This window comes from Rhinolophus ferrumequinum, chromosome 20 (genome assembly GCF_004115265.2).
Source record: "Rhinolophus ferrumequinum isolate MPI-CBG mRhiFer1 chromosome 20, mRhiFer1_v1.p, whole genome shotgun sequence".
In the NCBI taxonomy this organism is placed as follows: Eukaryota; Metazoa; Chordata; class Mammalia; order Chiroptera; family Rhinolophidae; genus Rhinolophus; species Rhinolophus ferrumequinum.
This window is the reverse complement of record NC_046303.1, coordinates 47135410-47157235: the sequence shown is the minus strand read 5'-3', so window position 1 is coordinate 47157235 and position 21826 is coordinate 47135410. Positions and strand designations below refer to the sequence as shown.

At 37.4% G+C, this 21826-nt stretch overlaps 1 protein-coding gene and 1 pseudogene across 1 annotated transcript in view; both read left to right on the top strand.

Moving 5' to 3' along the window:
* Positions 1-21826, top strand: part of SLC26A5 (solute carrier family 26 member 5) — a 56983-nt gene that overhangs the window by 3023 nt on the left and 32134 nt on the right. The window contains exon 2 of the mRNA XM_033088899.1: positions 352-476. The gene's annotated coding sequence lies outside the window, so the exon portion shown is untranslated. The remainder of the gene's footprint in view (positions 1-351; positions 477-21826) is intronic.
* LOC117012232 (MOB kinase activator 1A-like) lies at positions 5603-6066 on the top strand (annotated as a pseudogene).

Here is a 21826-nt window from a genome sequence, read left to right as displayed (position 1 = left end):
ATTTTTTCACATGCCAACTTTGGTAGCCATGAATTGCTAAGTATGGGAGTGGTTGAGTTTAAAATTTGACCTCTCTCTCTCTCTCTCTCTCTCTCTCACACACACACACACACACACACTCACACACACACACACACACACACAGTATACCTTTTGGAGGGAAATATGTTTATTTTCATTTTTTATTATATAATTACATTTCAGTGTAAACCACTGTGATAACAGTAGTTGTGTCTTGGGAGAGACTTGGTTGCTATTTGGAATGGACAGCATTAAGAAACATTTTGGACATAACTTCTTTCAAAGAACAAACAGCAACTGTGAATTAACTTTCCTTTCTTCTATACCTAGGGACGAGGAGCCAGCTCTTCCTTCTCCAGCTCTCATCCCTACTGATCAAGGTTTCACTAAACTGCCCTAGATCAACCAGCTGGGGACCCTGTTCCCTGCCCCCTTGTGCTACACGTTGGATCTGAGTAAGTAAAGGGCCCCCTGGAACTAGTAAAATGGGAGAGTGGGTCATAAGTAGTGATGGATTTTACCTGGACCAAACGATTCCTTAACATTTCCAGAGGCCTGAATCATACTAAGAGAATGCCAGAACCATCACAGCTTACTCTCTGCTTTTAACTTGGATCGGGACCAGCCTAACTGATCCTTCGATATCAATCAGTTGTGACTTACTTTATCCTTGAGTAACAACTGCTGGGTAGGTGGCTGGTCACAACCCTGGAATGTCACTGAGAGGAATTTATGAGATGAGTAAATTAATGGAGATCATGATTTTGATCAATATTCTGCCATTAACTAAGTATGTGATCTTAGGCAAGTAACAAGTCAACTAAATTCTTTGGACCTTAATTTTTCTATGTGTAAAATTAGAGTGCCATATGGGATTAGTAATTCTTAATGCATATGAACCACCTGGAGAGTTTGTTTAAAAAAAAAAAAAACTGGGTCAGAGATTCTGATTTAATTGGACTGGGGCAGGCCCAGACGTCTCTATTTTTTTTTAAGCACCCCCCCCACCAGCCAGGCACACACATACACACACAAGAAGACAATAATGCCTAGCCAAGATTGAGAATTACTGGGTTAAATAATCATTATGGACTGGTTCTAAGACTGTGTCACCTAAAAATAGAAAGCAGGCCCACAAAATTCCTTTTATACATAGTCGGTATACACTATTACGTACACTTAATAGTAACCAAACCTAAACATGCCTTTCTAAGAAGCAGTCCAAATCAATTTCAGTTTACTCAGGGAAGGTGCTGTGCCCCAGCACCAGTTCAGTATTCCCACAATGCTTTGCAAGTTCTCAGCACCCAGTACGTTTTGATGGACTGAATTAGATGTAACTCTGCCTATCCAAGATGATTAGCTGTTCCTGAAGGTCCCTAGAGAGGATTATCTCTCTTCTCTCGGTATCCATGCCAGTGTTTAATAGCCTATTGAAATTTTCTCCTAGAGGTGATCTGTGACTTGTTGGGGTGGAGGAGAAAGGTGTCAGCAAAGGATAAGCACGATCACCTTGATCGTTGCTGAAATGTGAGCTTCTGTGTCCAAACTCAGATAAAAAAATGATCCTCACACCTTCTCAAGTAGTTGTAGACTATCGAGTTACCAGAACTAGGATAGGAAAAAAAGAGCACATGTTTACCTTAATCATTTGTTGGGACTTAATCTTGTTGCCGATACATTGTAAATTCTGCAGATGTTCACACTTCGAAAATTATTCTTAGATTTAAAGATATAACTTATTAAATTGTAATCCATGGAATTTATTTCTGTTTATCCTACTCCTTTTTTCTCATACTGCCCTTTATATCCCAAACACTTAGCAGAAGAGAAAAAATAAAAACAATGTATGTGTGACCATCAGATCAGTAAAAGAGAGATGGACATGAGTTGACAAAAGAGGGAAAGGCTTTAAGGGGAAAATGTAGAAGAAGGGTCAGAAGGCCCATGGATTACAAGGAGCTACACTTAATTTCTTTATTTTCTCTCTACTCTTGGTCTTATAGCTGCTACAAATTTATTCTCAAGCCATCTAAAGTTTAGGTAAATCGTTGTATCCCAGCTGCTCTGTATTGGTAAATGTGGGCTTACGGCCCATGATTCCTGCGTGTCCCCTGCAGTTTCCCATACATAGTGCATGGAGTGGGTCTCGATGGGTGAACCGGCGGCCTGGTCTACGTGGTCTAATCCAGCATTGACCAGTCCCAGGACCTGACTTAATTCTAAATAACGTCTTACACTGGGGAATATTTTTTCTGAGTAAAAAGCTACTGGCACCAGACTTCTTTATCTTTGTGTCACAGAGGAACTGTCCTTACCTTGTGTCTAAACTCTGTTGGAGAACTACAGGACCAGCTCAGTCTCCACCTCTCCATCCAGCTAGAGCTGGTTGCACTCACTGCCATAAAAAACGTTTTCTAGGACTGGCTTCATTTCATGTGTTTATTGCTGATCATTGTTCCCAAAGATTTAGCAATATTGGGCACGTGCTGTGTTGTTGTTTCATAAGTTATTCTTTGCCTACTTCTTAAAATGAATTAAGGTAGAAATAAAGATAACTAGGGAAAGATGGATTTTGTCATCACTTTAGATCTAATGAAAAACTTAATTAGTAGTAAACTTAAACACCCAGTTAAGTGTTTATATATAAGCATTTGTCCTCCCACAAATCTGATTTTTGAAGATAGTAAGTATAGTCAGGGTTGCTCTGTTTCATAGGATTACCGTTAGTTTGCTTTTTAAATCTTTACCGTCTCAGAACAATTAAATGTTGGAAGATAATTAGAAATGATAATTTTCTTAACTAATCCATTTTGTTGAACACTTTTAACAACAATCACCAAAACTAGCAGAGTTTTTTATTTCTTCCTTCCTTTCTTCCTTGATCCACTCATTTGTTCAACAAATGTCTAATGAATTCCTGCTATGTACCTGTCCTCGCGTAGCTTTAAATCTTGTGAAGGAAGGAGTGAACACAGAAAAGAACGAAGTAAAATACAATATGGGTTAGATGTGATGAATGCTATGGAGAAATATAAACCTGGGGAGAAGACAGTGGGGAGCAGTTGGGTAATATTTAAAATAAGGTGGCCTGAGAAAGTGATGTTCAGCATAGACTTAAAGGTGATAAAAAAAAAAAAAAAAAAAAGTATGATGCTACCTGGGTGTGGAGCTTTCTAGCCAACACAAAGTCCCTGAGGGGCAGGTATGTGCCTGGCATGTTCACAAAACAGCAAGGTCTGAGTGGCTGGAGCAGTCACAAGGTAGGAAGTAGAAAGAAATGAAATAAGCACAGAAAGGGGTGGTTGGGGCAGGCGAGTTGGGGGGGCGGGGGGGGCGGGGGTTGCTGAAGATCATACAGGACCTCGTTGGGCCATTTCATTGGGATACTTATAAGGTGATATGAAGATGGTTTCTTACTGTTTAGTCAAAATAGCAGCCTCGTGTTCTCCTTCCTTCTTTGTTGCACCCTCTAGATGTTCTCCATCTGGTCTTTACCCACTAAATCAGTTACCCACAATTCTACCAGCCTCTACCCATTCTTTCCCTGGTGGTTCCTTTTCCCCAAGGCAGGCTATAAAGTGGGAGTCAGTCTCCCTTTCTCCTTGCTTTCTGATGTCCTGAAGGTTAGGCCTACCCTTCTGTTTTAAAGAATGTGCTGCTAGGCACTAAAAAATAAAAACCGTGAGTTCCTAGACCAAGAATCATGAGAGAAATTAGTAAATTTATACAAAGTATCTTCTTGGTTTATACTGTAGCCCAGACACAAAGTGGTTGCGTTACTGGTGGGATGAATTTAGACTGTTGGGTCTGCACATTATTTAATAAAAATTTGTGTTCACTTCCAACAATTGAAAAATTAAGAAAGTTTTCATTAAAATGTAGTTTCAAGTTCCCTTTAAAAATTGGATGTTCTATTTATATGAAGTTCTAGAATAGGCAGAACTAATCTATGCAGATAGAAATCAGAACTGAAGCTGCCTGCTATGGGGGTGTGGCAGGGGTAGGGACACAGAGAAAATTCTGGACGGTAAAAAGGTTTTATGTGTATTAGTCTGAAATGCACAGTATAACTCATGAAATCATACATTGATCCGTACAGTTCACTATATGTAAATCAAACCTCAATGTAAAGAACATTTAAAAATGGAAGCCAACATTCAGTGAGAGCTGAATCATAGCTGACCAATTTGGGCTTGGCACACGCTCATTCATTCAGGGAAGAATCCTATCCTGGAAACACTCATATAACATGTAGTGGAAGAAAGTGACACCAGTTAAACAGAAAAGTCAATGAAGTCATATATATATACACATATATATACATGTTTCCAATAATAAATAACCTGCCATATAAAGGAGCATCAAAAAATATCCAAGATAAACAGTTAATAATGCCAGAGGGGCTATCATTTAAAATAACTTTTTTAAAAAAATCTTGACTACCCTCAGAGTGATTAAAAAGCTATTGTTTCCATATAACAAAAACAGACTTCTATTGAGAAAGAGCAAACAGAAAACAGACAAAAAAGATCTTGAAATTTTTTAAAATTATTTTTAAAAGAAAAATAATTTATTAGAGCGCTTCAAAGATAAAGTTTAAGAAATGTTCTGGAATGCACAAGTGTCAAAAAGATGGAGAATATACATGCTAGGAAACATAAGCATAGAAAAGCAGTTCAGTAATTACTAAACCAGTCTATTGGAGCTCTAGAAAGAGAAAGCAAAGAAAATGAAGGGGAGGAAGTTGACAAAGAAATACTAGGAAAACAATTTCCTGTAGTTGAGGAAAAGTATGAAATAAAAAGTGTCCAGCAAATTAGTGGGGGGGGAAATCCATACAGGGATACAATCAGTATAAAATTTCAAAGTCAAAGATACAGAGAGGCTCCTAAAACTTTCTGAAAGGGAAAATAAAGTCACTTAAGATTGACATATAGCTTCTCATCAGTGAACTGGATACTAAATGACATATAGCTTCTCATCAGTGAACTGAATACTAAACTATAATGGAGCATTGCCTTCAAAATGATGAGGGAAAATTATTTTGACATTAAAATTCTATTGCCATTAAAATTATCAATTAAGTGTGAGAGTGAAATGCAAGCATTTTCAGACATTCGAAGACTCAGGCCACTTACTTCCAACTACCCTTTCTGAAACAATTACCTAAGGATATGCTCCAGCAAAATAGGGTAGAAAAGACAAAGGAGGAAGATGGGAAATAAGAAAGAGTGCAAATCTCTAATTGCAACTAAAATAAAATCCCAGGCTGACAGATGTGTACCAGGCTTAGAAAGAAATTGACACAAATTAGAACAAGTAGTGAGCTCCAAGAAGAATAACTTTAAGAAGAATTAAGTAAATTCTATTTAAAAGGTAAAACCAGTAATGAACAATATTCACACAGTTCTAAAAATGGGACTTCTAGCAACCGGAGGACTAAGTTGACTCATACAGTCTTCCCTCCAGTGCAAACACACAAAAGGAAACGATAAAGCACAGTTAGATTCCTTCACCTGCTCGGAATCTTAACCGCAGTGGGGCCAGTGGCCCTTCCCCTGCCCTCTGAGAATAGAGGATGAGTTTCCTCTTTAGCACGCACTCTTCTGAAACATTCAAACCAAAGAAGAATATCTCTGAAGGGTCTCATCAGTATGAACTCTTAAAACATGCAGTAGGAAGTGGGAATCTGAGACAAGCTGTTATGTTGCTAGAGGGAAAGGATCTCAATGAACGGATTGCCATTAACATTGGATTTCTTCAACCAGATCAACATGTTATTTGCAACTATTGCAGAATTATGCACTGAAGCAAACTGTCCAGTCATGTCTGCAGGTTCAAAATATGAATATCATTGGGCAGATGGTACTAATATTAAAAAGCACAAATGGTACTAATATTAAAAAGCCAATCAAATGTTCTGCACCAAAATACATTGATTATTTGATGACTTTGGTTCAGGATCAACTTGATGATGAAACTCTTTTTCCTTCTAAGATTGGTGTCCCATTTCCCAAAAACTTATGTCTGTGGCAAAGGTAGTTTGGCCTAATACCTTCACAGTGAGAAATTCAGGACACAGCCAAATCTGAGGCACTATGTGACCACTTCTGTTACTGTCATAGAGTCACACTTGGTTATAATATATGGTTATTAACCTGCAGTTTATCAGTTTACTTATTATTCATTTACTGAAGTAAATGATTTAGTCTGTTTCAGATGACAGCATAATGGTTATTAAGAATTTTCACCATTATTTATCAACAAGATTCCACAACAAATTTCCCAATAACACAATCAGATCGGTCTCATTCTACTTTTATTTTACAAATAGAAAAGGTATTTTTAAGTTTCCTTAAGATTTAGATTATTTGTGTCACTTTAGATAAACCTTTTCGTTTGAAGTTGTATAGATGTATATCTGTCTTTATAGATAATACATGTATGTATATTTTTTCAAAATTCATGATTGCAGTTTAAATCATCATATGACATGTATGGGAGTAACTGGAGTTATTTATAAAATTACTTTATTTTTTAAATCTTTATTTGAGATTTTATTCACAAAGGAACCTATCTAAATGTTTAGGATTGTGTATCAGAAATAAATTTTTTAAGGCATCTGAGGATGGTCTTGTAGATTTTTATTTTGAAATACTTCATTCAGATTAATTTTAATGTGTAGCCTTTGGCTGAGAAAAAGAAAACTTGCAAAAATTATGACAAATTTAGATCTCAAAACCACTATTTTCATTCATGTTGTCTTTCAGAGGCCTTGAAATTCTGGATAGGAAAATGGAAGAAAGTACTGAGAATACATGATATTTTGTTTGTTTGTTTCCTTTTTAAAAAAAAATTACTTTTATATATTTTTATTGTGACTTGAGACTTAGTTAAGACTACTGTAGAAATGTGCAAACTTTATCCTAATAAGGATAAAACTTAAGGAAAACTTAGTATGAGCAGTAAGTGGAAGCTCATACTAAGCACAACCCTTAGGAGTTTCTGAGTGGAATACAGATCCCAGGGTGTGAGGATGGGGTCGTACTGTTCAAAGCTGGAAAGAAGACATGGCCTCAAGGCCAGGGAGACAGGAAACCACTCCCCACCCCTTATTTAATATGAGCTCACAATTTTTAAAATCTACAAACCACCATCAAAGAGTATCAACAAACAAAACAAATACAGTGGTACCTCGGTTTTCGAACGTCTCCGTTGACAAACATTTCAGTTTATGAACGCCGTAAATCCGGAAGTAAATGCTTCAGTTTTCAAACACGTCTCGGAAGTCAAACATGTCACACAGCTTCCACTGAGTGCAAGATCCTGAGGTCTAGCTGTCGGCTGTTTTCCAACATTTCAGAACTCCAACGGTCTCCCAGAACGGATTACGTTTGTAAAACGAGGTACCACTGTGGAAGAATCAGATCCCCAAGAATTTAAAATAATGGAAATGTATGAACAAACTAATAAATGTGTTAAAAATTATTAAAGGGAGAGGGGAGATAAGAATGGCGGCAGCAGGGGGCACTTTCTGAGTTCTCCTCCAGATCTTATTACAAACGGGACATATAACCCATCAAAGAACTCTTTGCTCATCACGCAGAACAGCTAAGAGACTCGTGGAAGGATTACTTGAAGGTGCGCTAATTGGGCAAGCAGGGGAAGAAGGAAGGGAGCAGAGTGAAAACGCTCTGTCCCGCGGCAGAATCCCAGCCAGTGGCGGTGAAAACCGTGGTGACACCCGCAGTTCCAAAGATGCACGGGATCCCAGAGCGGAACAGAGAATACAAAAACCAGGAGGGCCCAGCTTAAGAGGCACAAAATTCAACATATCCAGAGGCCAACTCCAGACCAAACCAGAGAGTACTACCGGGTTTGACCTACAAGTCACACACCCAGAGGGAATTCTCTGCAGGCACAAGAGCCCATATAGGCCAAACCACATTTAAGTGGTCAACCCTCACGCAGCAGAACGCCCTGCGGTGGGCAGAGCCAAGTCTCACAACGAGTCAGCCTAGGAGTTAACTCCACCTACTTACGAGCAAAAAGCAATTAAAGATCTTCTTGAACAGGACAATATACACAACACAAGAGTCACCTTTGGAGCACAGGAGAAGAGGAGCACACGCAGAGGAGAAGAACGAAGTAGTGCAAGTCAAATATAAAAGACACATACTACATAAGATAACCTAGCAAGAACTAAGAACTCTAGGGGATCTACCTAATACATCAAAGCAAACACAGAGAGTCAGCCAGAATGGGGAAACAAAGATACACGTCCCAAATAAAAGAACAGAAGAAACCTCCATAACTGGAACCAAATGAAGCAGAGGTAACCAACCTTTCAGAGACAGAGTTCAGAACACTGGTGATAAGAATGTTTAAGGAGCTTAGAGAAGACATAAAGAAGGATGTAGAAATCATAACGAACAACCAGTTAGAACTAAAGAACACAATTACCGAAACTAAGAACTCACTTGAAGGAATTACCAGCAGGTTAGATAAAGCATAGGATCGAATCAGCGACTTAGAAGACAAGTTAGCAGAGATCACCCAAACGGAACAACAGAAAGAAAAAAGAATAAAAAACAATGAGGATGGTTTAAGAGACCTCTGGGATAACATCAAGTGTAACAACATGCACATCATGGGAATACCAGAATGTGAAGAGAGGAAGCAAGGGATTGAGAACATATTTGAAGTAATAATGTCCGAAAACTTCCCCAACCTGATGAAGGAAAGCAACATACAAGCCCAGGAAGTGCAGAGAGTTCCAACCAGGATAAACCCAAACAGGTCCACACCAAGACACATTATAGTTAAAATGGCAAAGCTTAAAGACAAAGAGAGAATCCTAAAAGCAGCAAGAGAAAGACAGAGGGTTACATACAAGGGAACTCCCATAAGACTATCAAATGACTTTTCTACAGAAATATTGAAGGTCAGGAAGGAGTGGCAGAAGATACTCAAAGTGATGGAAAACAAAGGCCTACAACCTAGATTGCTTTATCCAGCAAGGCTATCATTTAAAGTTGATGGAGAGATAAAGAGCGAGCTTCCCAGAAAAAAATAAGCTAAAGGAATTTATTACCACCAAGCCAGCATTACAAGAAATACTAAAAGGACTTCTGTAAATAGAAGAAAAATGAAAACAATCTAACTACAAATTTAAAAATGGCAATAACTATGTACCTATCAATAATCACTTTAAATGTAAACAGATTAGATGCTCCAATCAAGAGACATAGGGTGGCTGATTGGATAAGAAAGCAAGACCCTTATATATGCTGTATACAAGAGACTCACCTCAGAACAAAAGACACACAGGCTGAAAATGAAGGGTTGGAGTAAGATATTTCATGCAAATGGAAATGAGAAAAAATCTGGAGTTGCAATACTTATATCTGACAAAATAGACTTTAAAATGAAGAACATATTAAAAGATAAAGATGGGCACTATATAATAATAAATTGATCGATCCGACAAAAGGACATAACCCTAGTAAACATCTATGCACCCAACATAGGAGCACCTAAATATATAAAACAGATACTGACTGACATAAAGACAGAGATCAACAGTAACACTATCATAGTAGGGGACTTCAACACAGCTCTGACAACAAGGGACAGGTCTTTCAGACAGAAAATCAATATGGAAACAACAGCCTTAAATGATACATTGGACCACTTGGATTTAATCAATATTTTCAGAGCATTTCACCCCAATGCTGCAAAATACACGTTTTTCTCAAGCGCACATGGAACATTTTCCAAGATAGACCATATGTTAGGCCACAAAACAAGTCTTGATAAATTTAAGAAAATTGAAATCATACCAATTGTCTTCTCTGATCACGGTGCTATGAAATTAGAAATGAACTACAGGGAAAAAACTGGAAGACACACCAATTCATGGAGGCTGAATAACTTATTACTAAATAATGAATGGGTCAAGCAGGAGATCAAGGAAGAAATCAAAAGATATCTTGAGACAAATGAAAATGAAAACACGACGACCCAAAATCTATGGGATGCCGCGAAAGAAGTCCTAAGAGGGAAATTCATAGCATTGCAGGCCTACCTAAAGAAACAAGAAACATCACTAATCAACAGTTTATCTTCACACTTAAGGGATCTGGAAAAAGAACAGCAAAATAAGCCCAAAGGGAGCACAAGGAAGGAGATAATAAAGATCAGAGCAGAAGTAAATGACATAGAAACCAGAAAAACAATACAAAAGATCAATGAATCCAAGAGTTGGTTCTTAGAGAAGATAAACAAAATTGACAAACCTTTAGCCAGACTCATTTAAAAAAAGAGAGAGAGGACCCAAATTAATAAAATCAGAAATGAAAGAGACAACAGACATGGCAGAAATACAAAAAATTTTAAGAAATTACTATGAGCAACTATATGCCAACAAATTTGACATTCTGGAAGAAATCGACAATTTTCTAGAGGCGTACAACCTTCCAAGGCTAACTCAAGAAGAAACAGAAAACCTGAATAGACTGATTACCACCACGGAAATTGAATCAGTAATCAACAATCTCCCAACAAACAAAAGCCCTGGACCAGATGGCTTTACAGGTGAATTTTACAAAACGTTCAAAAAAGAATTATCACCTATTCTCCTCAAGCTCTTCCAAAAAATCCAGAAGGAGGGAAGACTCCCAAACACTTTTTACGAAGCCAGTATCACCCTGATCCCAAAATCAGACAAAGACACCACAAAAAAAGAAAACTACAGGCCGATATCTCTAATGAACATAGACGCAAAAATCCTCAACAAAATATTAGTGAACAGAATTCAGCAATACATTAAAAAGAACATACACCATGATCAAGTGGGATTCATCCCTGGTATGCAAGGGTGGTTCAACATCCGCAAATCAATTAATGTCATACACCACATTAACAAAATGAAAAATAAAAATCACATGATCATATCAATAGATGCAGAAAAAGCATTTGATAAAATCCAACAGCCATTTATGATAAAAACCCTTAAGAAAGTGGGAATAGAGGGATCATATATCAACATAATAAAGGCCATATATGACAAACCCACAGCTAACATCATACTCAATGGGGAAAACTAAAACCATTCTCCCTAAGATCAGGAACAAGACAAGGTTGCCCACTATCTCCGCTTCTATTCAACATAGTGCTGGAAGTTCTAGCCACAGCAATCAGACAAGAAAAAGAAATACAAGGCATCCAAATTGGTAAGGAGGAAGTAAAATTATCATTATATGCAGATGATATGATACTATATATAGAGAACCCTAAAGACTCCACCAAGAAGCTATTAGAGCTGATAGATGAATTTAGTAAAGTAGCAGGATACAAAATTAATATTCAGAAATCAGTTGCATTTGTATATACCAATAATAAAACATCAGAAGGAGAAATTAAAAAAACAATCCCATTTACAGTTGCTCCAAAGACTATAAAATACCTGGGAATAAATTTAACCAAAGAAGTAAAAGATCTGTACTCAGAAAATTATAAGACACTGAAGAAAGAAATGAAAGAAGATATAAATAGATGGAAACACATATTATGTTCATGGATAAGAAGAATTAATATAGTTAAAATGTCCATACTGCCTAAGGCAATATACATATTCAACGCAATTCCTATCAAACTTATTCACAGAACGTTTTTCACAGAAATAGAACATATAATCCTAAAATTTATATGGGACCATAAAAGACCCTGTATAGCCTCAGCAATCTTGAGAAATAAGAACAAAGTGGGAGGTATAACAATACCTGACTTCAAATTATACTACAAGGCTACAGTAATCAAAACAGCATGGTACTGGCATAAAAACAGACACATAGATCAATGGAACAGAATAGAGAGTCCAGAAATAAATCCATGCCTATATGGCCATTTAATCTACGACAATGGAAGCAAGAATGTACGATAGGGTAAAGACAGTCTATTCAATAAATGGTGCTGGGAAACCTGGACAGACACATGCAAAAAAATGAAGCTGGACCACCTACTTACACCATATACAAAAATAAATTCAAAATGGCTTAAAGACTTAAATGTAAGATCTGAAACCATAAAATACCTAGAAGAAAATATAGGAAGAAACTTCACAGACATTACTCAGAGTAAGATTTTTACTGATATATCCCCTCACGCGAGGGAAGTAAGAGAAAAAATAAACATGTGGGATTACATCAAACTAAAAAGTTTTTTCACAGCAAAGGAAACCATCAATAAAACAAAAAGGGAATGGGAAAAGATATTTGCCAATGATATATCTGATAAGGGATTAATATCACAAATCTATAAAAAACTCACTCAACTCAACTCCAAAAAAACAAACAACCCAATTGAAAAATGGGCAGAGGACTTTAAGAGACATTTTTCTAAAAAGGACATACAGATGGCAAACAGACATATGAAGAAATGCTCAACCTCACTAACCATCAGAGAAATGCAAATAAAAACCACAATGAGATACCACCTCACCCCAGTCAAAATGGCTATCATCAATAAATCAACAAACAAGTGCTGGCGCGGATGTGGAGAAAAGGGAACGCTTGTGCACTGTTGGTGGGATTGCAGATTGGTGCAGCCACTATGGAAAACAGTATGGAGGTATCTCAAAAATCTGAAAATGGAACTACCCTATGATCCAGTAATTCCACTCCTAGGTATCTATCTGGAGAAATCCAAAACTCCAATTCAAAAATCGTTATGCTCTCCTATGTTTATTGCAGCACTATACACAATAGCAAAGACATGGAAACAACCAAAATGCCCATCGGTAGATGACTGGATTAAGAAACTGTGGTACATTTATACAATGGAGTATTACGCAGCCATAAAGAAGAAAGAAATCTTACCATTTGCAACAACATGGATGGACCTAGAGAACATTATGTTAAGTGAAATAAGTCAGACAGAGAAAGATAAGTACCATATGATCTTACTTATATTCGGAATCTAAAGACTAAGTGAATGAACTAATCAGAAACAGTTTTGGAGACAAAGAGGAAAAACTGAGGGTTGCTAGATGGGCGGCGGGGTGGGGGTTAGGGGGAAGGTGAGGGGATTAGAAAACAGTCAGTAACCACAAGATGGCCACGGGGTTTTGAAAATTAATTTGGGGAACGTAATCAATAATGTTATAAAGATTTTGTAGGGTATCCGATGGACACGTGTCCCATTTGGGAGACCACCTCAGGGATGATGTAGATGCCTGATCACTGCACTCTACACCTGAAGCTGAACAATAATGAATGCCAACTATAATATTATATATATATATATATATGTATATATATGTATGTATACACTTACAAGAGGCGGAGTACAGCATTGGGAGTGGAGACAGTGGAAATGGGATGGCTTGGTGCGATGTCAGAGAGATAGTGGATGGGGGAGGGGAGTCCACAGTGTGAGGGACATAAATGATAAACGTCTAAGTATTACTTTGTCTTGGGCACCTGAAACTAATAAAAAAAATTAAAAAATAAATGAATAAATAAAGGAGGGGAGACTTAAAAAAAAATTATTAAAGGGATAAAAAGAATGGAAAACCAAAGGGAAAGTAGTGCACTATAAAAAAGAACAGCATATTTCAAAAAGGAGATATAAAATAAAAAATATAAACATTGAATTGTTTTTAATTAATATACTAGCTAAACAACATATTAGAGGCAAAGGTAGATTAGTAATAAACTGGAGGCCAAATCTGAGAAAACTTTCTGGAATCAGCCCACTGAGATAAAAAGATGGAAAAGATGAGAGATTAAAAGACACAATGATACAATGAGAAGCTCCAACGAATGTCTAATAGAAATTCCAGAAGAAGAGAATAGAGAACGAATTAGCCTATATTGGTTACATAAGTAAACAAATTAAAATAGTAATATAATCTGGCAAAAAATAGTAGGGAGAAGTAGACGTAAACATTTATTTTTCATGGTAAGCATTTATAGATAATGTCTAAATTTGATAAATCAAAAAATAGCCATATAATTATATTACTTAGAGCAGTGGTTCTCAATCTTAGAGATTTGGCTATTGGGTGCTGCTAGCATTTAGTGTCAGAGCCAAAGATGCTAAATGCACAGAACAGATCCACACAAGTCCTATCCCAAAGTACTAATAGCTGATTTCAAGTTAAAAATAAACCCACAGAAGAACTAAAACAAAAATGATTTTAAGAAAATGGTTGCTTTAGGGAATAGAGCTAGAATTGAGGAGAAGTGGGAGAGGGAACTGTTTCTTTTTCTGATTAGCCCTTCCGTAATACTTGCAATTTTTTCTTGTGTGTATTATTTTGACCTAAGTTATTATTTTAGGAAAAGAAATGACTGGTAAACCAGTAGATTCTTCTTCCATTTTCACTTAAAGTAGAGAACTTTTCTTATTAAAATATCTGTCATTCAAACTTAAGCACCAATTTGAATTACTGAGATTTTTACCCCAAAGAAGATTCTGGAGGCATATCTTGTGAGTATTAATGATCTTTCAAGTGTTCCTAGTTGGAAAATAAATCTTGCAATTTATCAACTTATGCCATCACAACAAATTAGTGCTGGAAGGGGTTCCGTTTCTTTAATGGAATTGAAACATTTTTGCATGGCATGGTGGTTTTGATCAGTAGTTCCATATAGGACAAAGGTGGATGGGAATATAGTCAAATAACTAGAGCATAAGGCTTCAAATTGGAACCTGTACCTGCCTTTTATGGTCCAATAAGACCTGGTCCTATTTGACCTCTCCAGTTCTATTTCCTATAACCACCCAACACACAATGCTTTTTAGTGCTTTTGGTATTCTGTGAACATTTCCTATCAATTTTTACCTTTCACTTCTCTGTGAAGAATCACATGCCCTTGCTCTTGCCTTCTACCCATTATTTGAGAGCACTTCGAATTCAGTATCCTCTCTGAAGCATTCCTTGACTTCTAGTCTTGCTTTTAATTTTGTTAATTTCGCCATGCTTCATAAACACCAAATCATGACAAGTGGGAATACATGGCTATAATTAATATAACTTAGATAAAATTAGATAAACATTTTGACATAATTACTCTAATACACAGTTAATGAGGCATCATGCCTAAGAGCATGATTTCTGAAGTGAGCAGACCCAAATTCCAGTCCAATCCCATGGGAGCCACAGATTTCATCTGAAAAATGTGGCTAATTCTTACCTTGCATGGATGCTGTGATTGTTTAATTGCATAGTCTCAATAAATGCTAAGTACTATAATTATGTTTAACTGTTATTGTATATAAATAAGCTCATTTAAATGTCTACCATTCATCTTATTTTAAGCCGATTTGTAGTTTTTATGTGCTCACTTTGTATGTTACCTAATACTTAAAATGAGCATTAGCATTGTTTAAATATGAAGTATTTTTTATTACCATCACACACATAAACTCACACAGATCAAAAACCAAAATCTCACATATAATAGCAAAAATCTGGAAATAGCCTGTGTCTAATAATAAGGAAAGTGGTTAACTAAATCATGGTACATATATATTAGAAAATATGCAACTATTAAAAATTATGCTTTTGAAATTGTTTATTGACATGGCAAAACGTTTATGACATAATGTTAAATTAAAAAGACTTTAATGCAAAATTGTTAAGACAGTATCTCAGTCATGTAGATATACATTATATATGTACAAATGTATGCATTTATAATATACATTTAATATGTATCACTTAAGCATTGGAAAAATTGAAATTTTTCAAATTTTCACAGTGGTCCTATATTACTTTTAGAATAAGAAGGGGGAAAGTAACAGGATTTATATATCAAAGGCCGTTGATCTCGTTTCCTAAATGTCCGTATTTTCTTTCCAACACTCTCTTGTTCCCATCCCCCAAATTCTATGTTCCCCTGTATGCGCTATTATTTCATATGCCTCTACTGTCCTATAAGAAATCCTTAAAAGGATGTAGATTGCTGCAGAGACATTTGATGACAAATTTGCTGAGGGCCGGTACCATAGCTTATTAATTCCTAAGTAGTCAACTTGCATGTTACAGCATGGAAATAGAGTCAGTAGATTTGTACTGAATGAATGAATACATGGGGACCAAAGGCTTTGAGAAATGCAGCAGGTAAAAGAAAATAAGTGTGAGATGATTAAAAAGGTAATAATGAATATCTATTGAGTACCTTCTTCTAAGTGTTTTATATTTCTTACATCAGCCCTCAGTGCAGCACTGTGAGGATTGGCTAGACAAATTAGGGAACATCCATACAACGGCATGCTATGCACCTGTTTAAAAAACGAATGAATGAGGAAGCTCTTTTGTACTGATGTTAAGTGAAAAAGCAAGGTGCGGAACGATATTAAGCCATGCCACCATTCATGGAAAGAAGATTATATACTCATATCTGCTTGTGTATAAAATATCTCTGGAAAGACACACAGAAAACTGACACCCTGGTTGCCTCCCGGCCATGGAATGGAAGTGAGAACTTGAATTCTTTTTACACATGAATTTTTGGGCCATGTGAATGTTAGTGATTCAAAAAGACAATTAAATAAAAATAAAGAAAAATCATTAATCCCATTTAGAAATGAGCAACCTGATGGAAATTAGGTACCCTGCCCTGACTAGTAATAATAATAGTTACAACTATTGAACCTTTACTGTGTACTAGGCCCCGTGATAATATTTAAGAAACATTTTCTAATTTATTCCTCACAAATCCATAATGAGGTTTGTTTTTATTATTTTTTATTTTTTATTTCAGTCTTATAGCTGAATAATCTGCAGAAAACATATGATTTATTTTCCAGTCCAGGACACTTGGAACAAGTGGGACAAGTGTAAGCTTGTCTGGGACAAGTGTAAGCTAGGACTTATGGTTGCCCTACTTAGGTCACATAACTTGCCAGATGTCCTACCGTTATGGCAGAAGCAAAACTGGAACTCACTGAGGTCTGAGTGCCTCCACAGCCTATACTCCTAACTGCCATTTACAGTGAAACAAATGAAGGGACGGAAAGCTTACAGATCGTGCAAAAGGTTGCACCTCACACAACTATGAGGTGCCAGTTCCAGCCTCCCAACACAGTCCCTCTGAACCCAAAGCTTACCTTAGGATGTTGCCTATCTCATTACTTATTATTACTATTATTACTAAGAATCCTTTGCCAGAGAAAAATAAATATAAAAGAAGAGGGCAAGGATGGGCCCCAATATTTAGCCTCAGGCTAAATACTCAATCACCCACCTCTCAGATATACTCAGTGATCATTCAATCAACAAATGCCTGGGAGCCTGCTGCATGCCTGGCTGTATACTGGATGTGCAGAGACCATCGTCCTGCCCTCACAGAGCTTACAGTCTACATTCAGGACCAACTTGCATAGATTTTAGGGCCTTTGGCTCTTCCTGCATATTTGGCCACTGCAATTAATCAATGATTATTAATAAGGAAAAGAAGGTAATATATCCTAGCTATGTTAAGAGTCCCAGAAGTTTAGAGAAGAGGAAGCAGCTTTTTCAAATTGCTTTTAGGAAAAGGCTGATAAAGTCATTAAGTGAAAAATGACTATGTCCAAGGAGGTTGAAAATTCAAGAGTCTAGAAAAAAATATTTTTCTGGATTATAATTCATGAAGCCTTTTCTATATGCTATATACATTATATATGTGTCCTGTTGCCCTGGGAAGTGTAGAAAAATGTCCTAATAGATAACATTTCTGTCTGTTAGTTGTTCATGGTGACACCCATAGAGAAATTAGACGAAAGATGTAGTTAAGTTTGGGCATGCACTTGTCTACTTGGCATTTAAAGGTGAACTAACATACGCATTACTAGAGTTATAAATATGTAAGTTAATTACTCTGATTAGATGGGTGGATGCTCTTACTAAGACTATCTCACTTCTGCTACCTCCAGTCCATGGTGAAGAATACTCACTCACTTTCAAACTTAAAACAAAGAAAAGCATTACTGAACTGCTGTGGTGGGGGGAGGGGAAAGGCTCTTAGTTTCAGACGACTGAGTCCATCCTAGTTAGTTAAAGCACCAAGACTTCATCGGCATTGTGAACAAACTTGCCTAATACTAGTCTCAGACTGTTGTCACTGGAAATGTTACTCAAAGATGAAGAAACTAAGACCCAGACAGGCAAGTTATTTTTCCATATTTATTTAGCTAGCATTTGTGAGGCCTGTGTGGAAATCACTGTATAGAAATCACTAGCATTGGGTTCCTGCTTTCGTGGAGCTCACAGTCTGGTTTCCAAACAGGTTGTCAGTCAGCCTCACTCCGTGAGCTTTCAAAAATACAGGTTCCGGAATTACCATATTAGAGTCCTGAAGGGCCTGGAGAGCTGTGGTTCCCAGCTCCCCAGATGATTCTGGTGTGCTTCTCAGGATGGAAGCTCCTGATGGAGTTGGCCCGTCATCACAGCGTCGAATGTCTCAGGTGCTTGAGGTGAAGAACTAGGGCCAGACCCTGACCTTGATCTCCAATTCGGAGCATCGTCCACAAAACCATAGTGCATCTCCATAATTCTTGCTTTTAATCTGGAGTTTAAAATGTTGCTGCTGTTTTGTTATGATTTGTGGTTATAAATATCTGTGCCTTTAAAATTTGATGACTACTTTGAATAGGAAACAAGTTTTGGGCTTTGAGAATATTTTTGGATAAGTCACTTACCCCCAAGTGAGTGTAGTTGAGTCCATTTTCTCACCTTCAAAGTGAAGGAGTTAAATTGAATGATCTCCAAGAAATCTATGATGAAGGATGTTCCAAAGCTATTTTTAAATCCCTTCTTTTATAGCTGTGGAAAATAGGACTTGAACCTCTAGGTTAATTTGATTTTCTGTCAATTAGTATTTTTGTTGGCGGATTAACCAGAAGATTTGTCCCTTTAGGCCATCTCAGAAGTGACCTTTCTCACGTGAGGATTTCCTTTACAACTTGGTGATTTATATTATAATTTCAGTCAGCACACTGGAAGCTCATTATCTGTCAGATAAGAGGGCAGTCATTTGGTCTCCTTTATTGGCCCCTTGGTTATTCTGCCTTCTTCAATAAAGTGATTATTGATAGGCTTCAAGGCTTTAATTACTTAATCATTGTTGATGAGCATTAAAAGTTCCCCCAAAAGACAGCCTTTTGTTGTAATATCCTCTTCTTTCCAGTCCTTGCCCTTCCCAGCAGTACTTTCCTGTCCCACTTAAGACATCTCTAAACTACCAGTGATCTCAAGAAGGACATAGACAATGGCCAGGTCCTTACACCTCAAAAATATCTGAGAATCCCCTCTTTACTCTGCGTGCCTAACCTCCTTCCAGTTGCCAGATTTATCAAAGAGAAATATAAGATACCCAGTTAAAGTTGAGATAAAGAATAGGGTTTTAATACAATTATGCCCCATGCAATATTTGGCATATACTTACACTGAAAAATTATTTGTTGCTTATCAGACATTCACATTTAGCCTGACACCCTATATTATATTTGACTACCCTATGGAGACTGCATACCCTAATGGTATCCTGAATCCATCTAATGTTTTGAGATCTAAATTTCTTTGAGATTGGCTCCTAATTTAAACGCTGTGTGGATGATGTGTTTGTAACAACTAAGACTGCAGGTGCCTGAGGTGTGGTGGATGTTCCACTGCCCACCCACACACAGCTCCCTTTTGCTGTGACAACATAAGAATAGAAACAAGACTTTGCTTGAAACATAAGCTAGGGGGCCGGCCCGGTGGCTCAGGCGGTTAGAGCTCCGTGCTCCTAACTCCGAAGGCTGCCAGTTTCGATTTCCACATGGGCCAGTGGGCTCTCAACCACAAGGTTGCCAGTTCAACTCCTGGAGTCCCGCAAGGGATGGTGGGCAGCGCCCCCTGAAACTAAGATTGAACACGGCACCTTGAGCTGAGCTGCTGCTGAGCACCTGGATAGCTCAGTTGGTTGGAGAACAGGCTCTCAACCACAAGGTTGCCGGTGCAAGGGATGGTGGGTTGCTCCCCCCTGCAACTAGAAATGGCAACTGGACCTGGAGCTGAGCTGCGCCCTCCACAACTTAGACTGAAAGGACAACAACTTGAAAACAAGGCCTGGAAGTACACACTGTTCCCCAATAAAGTCCTGTTCCCCTTCCCCAATAAAATCTTTAAAAAAAAAAAAAAAAACCGTAAGCTAGGTATTTTTCTCTTTTGCAATATTTTATTAACTATTTCAAAGATACATCTAAGCAAAGACAGTAGTATAGTGAATGCATTACACACAATCTATTTACACCCTAGTCAGTTTTTTCTTTCTGTTTAGTTGGGTAGGTGGGTGGGTGGGTGGGGGTGTTTACATTGCCATCCCCTAAATCAGTGGAGAGCTTTTCAGCTCTCAATGCTGCCTGCCTCCCGAACAAATGAAATCGGAATCGCTGGCAGTAGAGTCAGGCATCAGTGCTAGTTAAAGCTGCCCACGGGCTTCCAATATGCCGCCAGGACTGAGGACCAACTACCTAAATGAAAATGGCAAATTCAAAGAACCATATTTACTGCTAAATCATGTCCTTATATTTCAAATTCCTCTTCAAAATTTATTTCAGGTACTTTTCAGTAAGCATATGACATCATATCATAGTATGTTTATTATGTTATTTTGATATGCTATAGCATATCATATAAAGATTACTTTTTAAGAAGGATCACATCTGGCTTTAATCATGTCACTGACTCATTATTAATTTTCTAAAAGTGTGTAATTGTCTTTTGTTTCAAATACTCCTTTGTGATTTTCTTATGTGTTTTTTGTATGCATTTCTCTGTCTCTCTTAGGTTATAAACCTGTGGTTCTTAACTCTAGGATCATCTTAGAATGTTTGTGAAAACTGTTCCTCTGGCCCCTCCCAGAGGCTCTGCTCCAATTGGTCTGGTGTGGAGCCCAGGCACTGTTGTTTTCTAAAAGCACCGAGGAGATTCTGGGTTCAGGCAGAATTGAAAGCCAGTATTTTTAAATATGTCAAATACCTACCTAGCAGATCCTCTGAATTTCCTGGGGAAATTTTAAAACGTACATCTAATTGCCCTGATTAGTGAAGTAGAAGGAATTTTAAGAGGTTCTAGGAGGAGGAGAAATGAGGGATTGACAAATGGCTGTCAGAGTAATGGGTGTAAATGAGGAATTCCTGTCAGGGATGCCAAAGGACTTTTGAGAAGAAGGATAAGGATGTCTGATATTTTAGAAATGTTTTATTTCCTCAGCTACATTTCAGTGTAAACCGATTCCATTGCTCTGAAATCTTCAGAGAAGGCTGCCACACGGAAGTACAGCAACACACAACACATGCCCACACCCACATGGACTGAATGTCCACTGTTCAGGCCCCACCAAGGAAATTCTAATTCAGGACATTCAGAGAGAGGCCCCAACACCACTACTGTAAAACATTCCCTATAGCAGTTATAAAAACAGTCATAGGAAGGTAAAGTACAGCATACGGAATATGGTCAGTAATATTGTAATAGCTATGGATGTGCCAGATGGGTACTAGACTTATCGGGCGATCACTTCGTAAGTTATATAAATGTCTAATCACTATGTTGTACACCTGAAACTGATGTAATCTTGTATGTCAATATTGTATGTCAAATTGAAAAAATTTTTAATTACATTAAAAACACAAAACAAAACTTCCCTAGACCATTGTGGTGAGTGGCCAGATTTAGTCACCACTGCGTTGTAGATGATACAACATCCTTGGATAACGGTCATTACAATTCATCCCCTTGACAGCAGGGTAAAATCATGTGTGATAA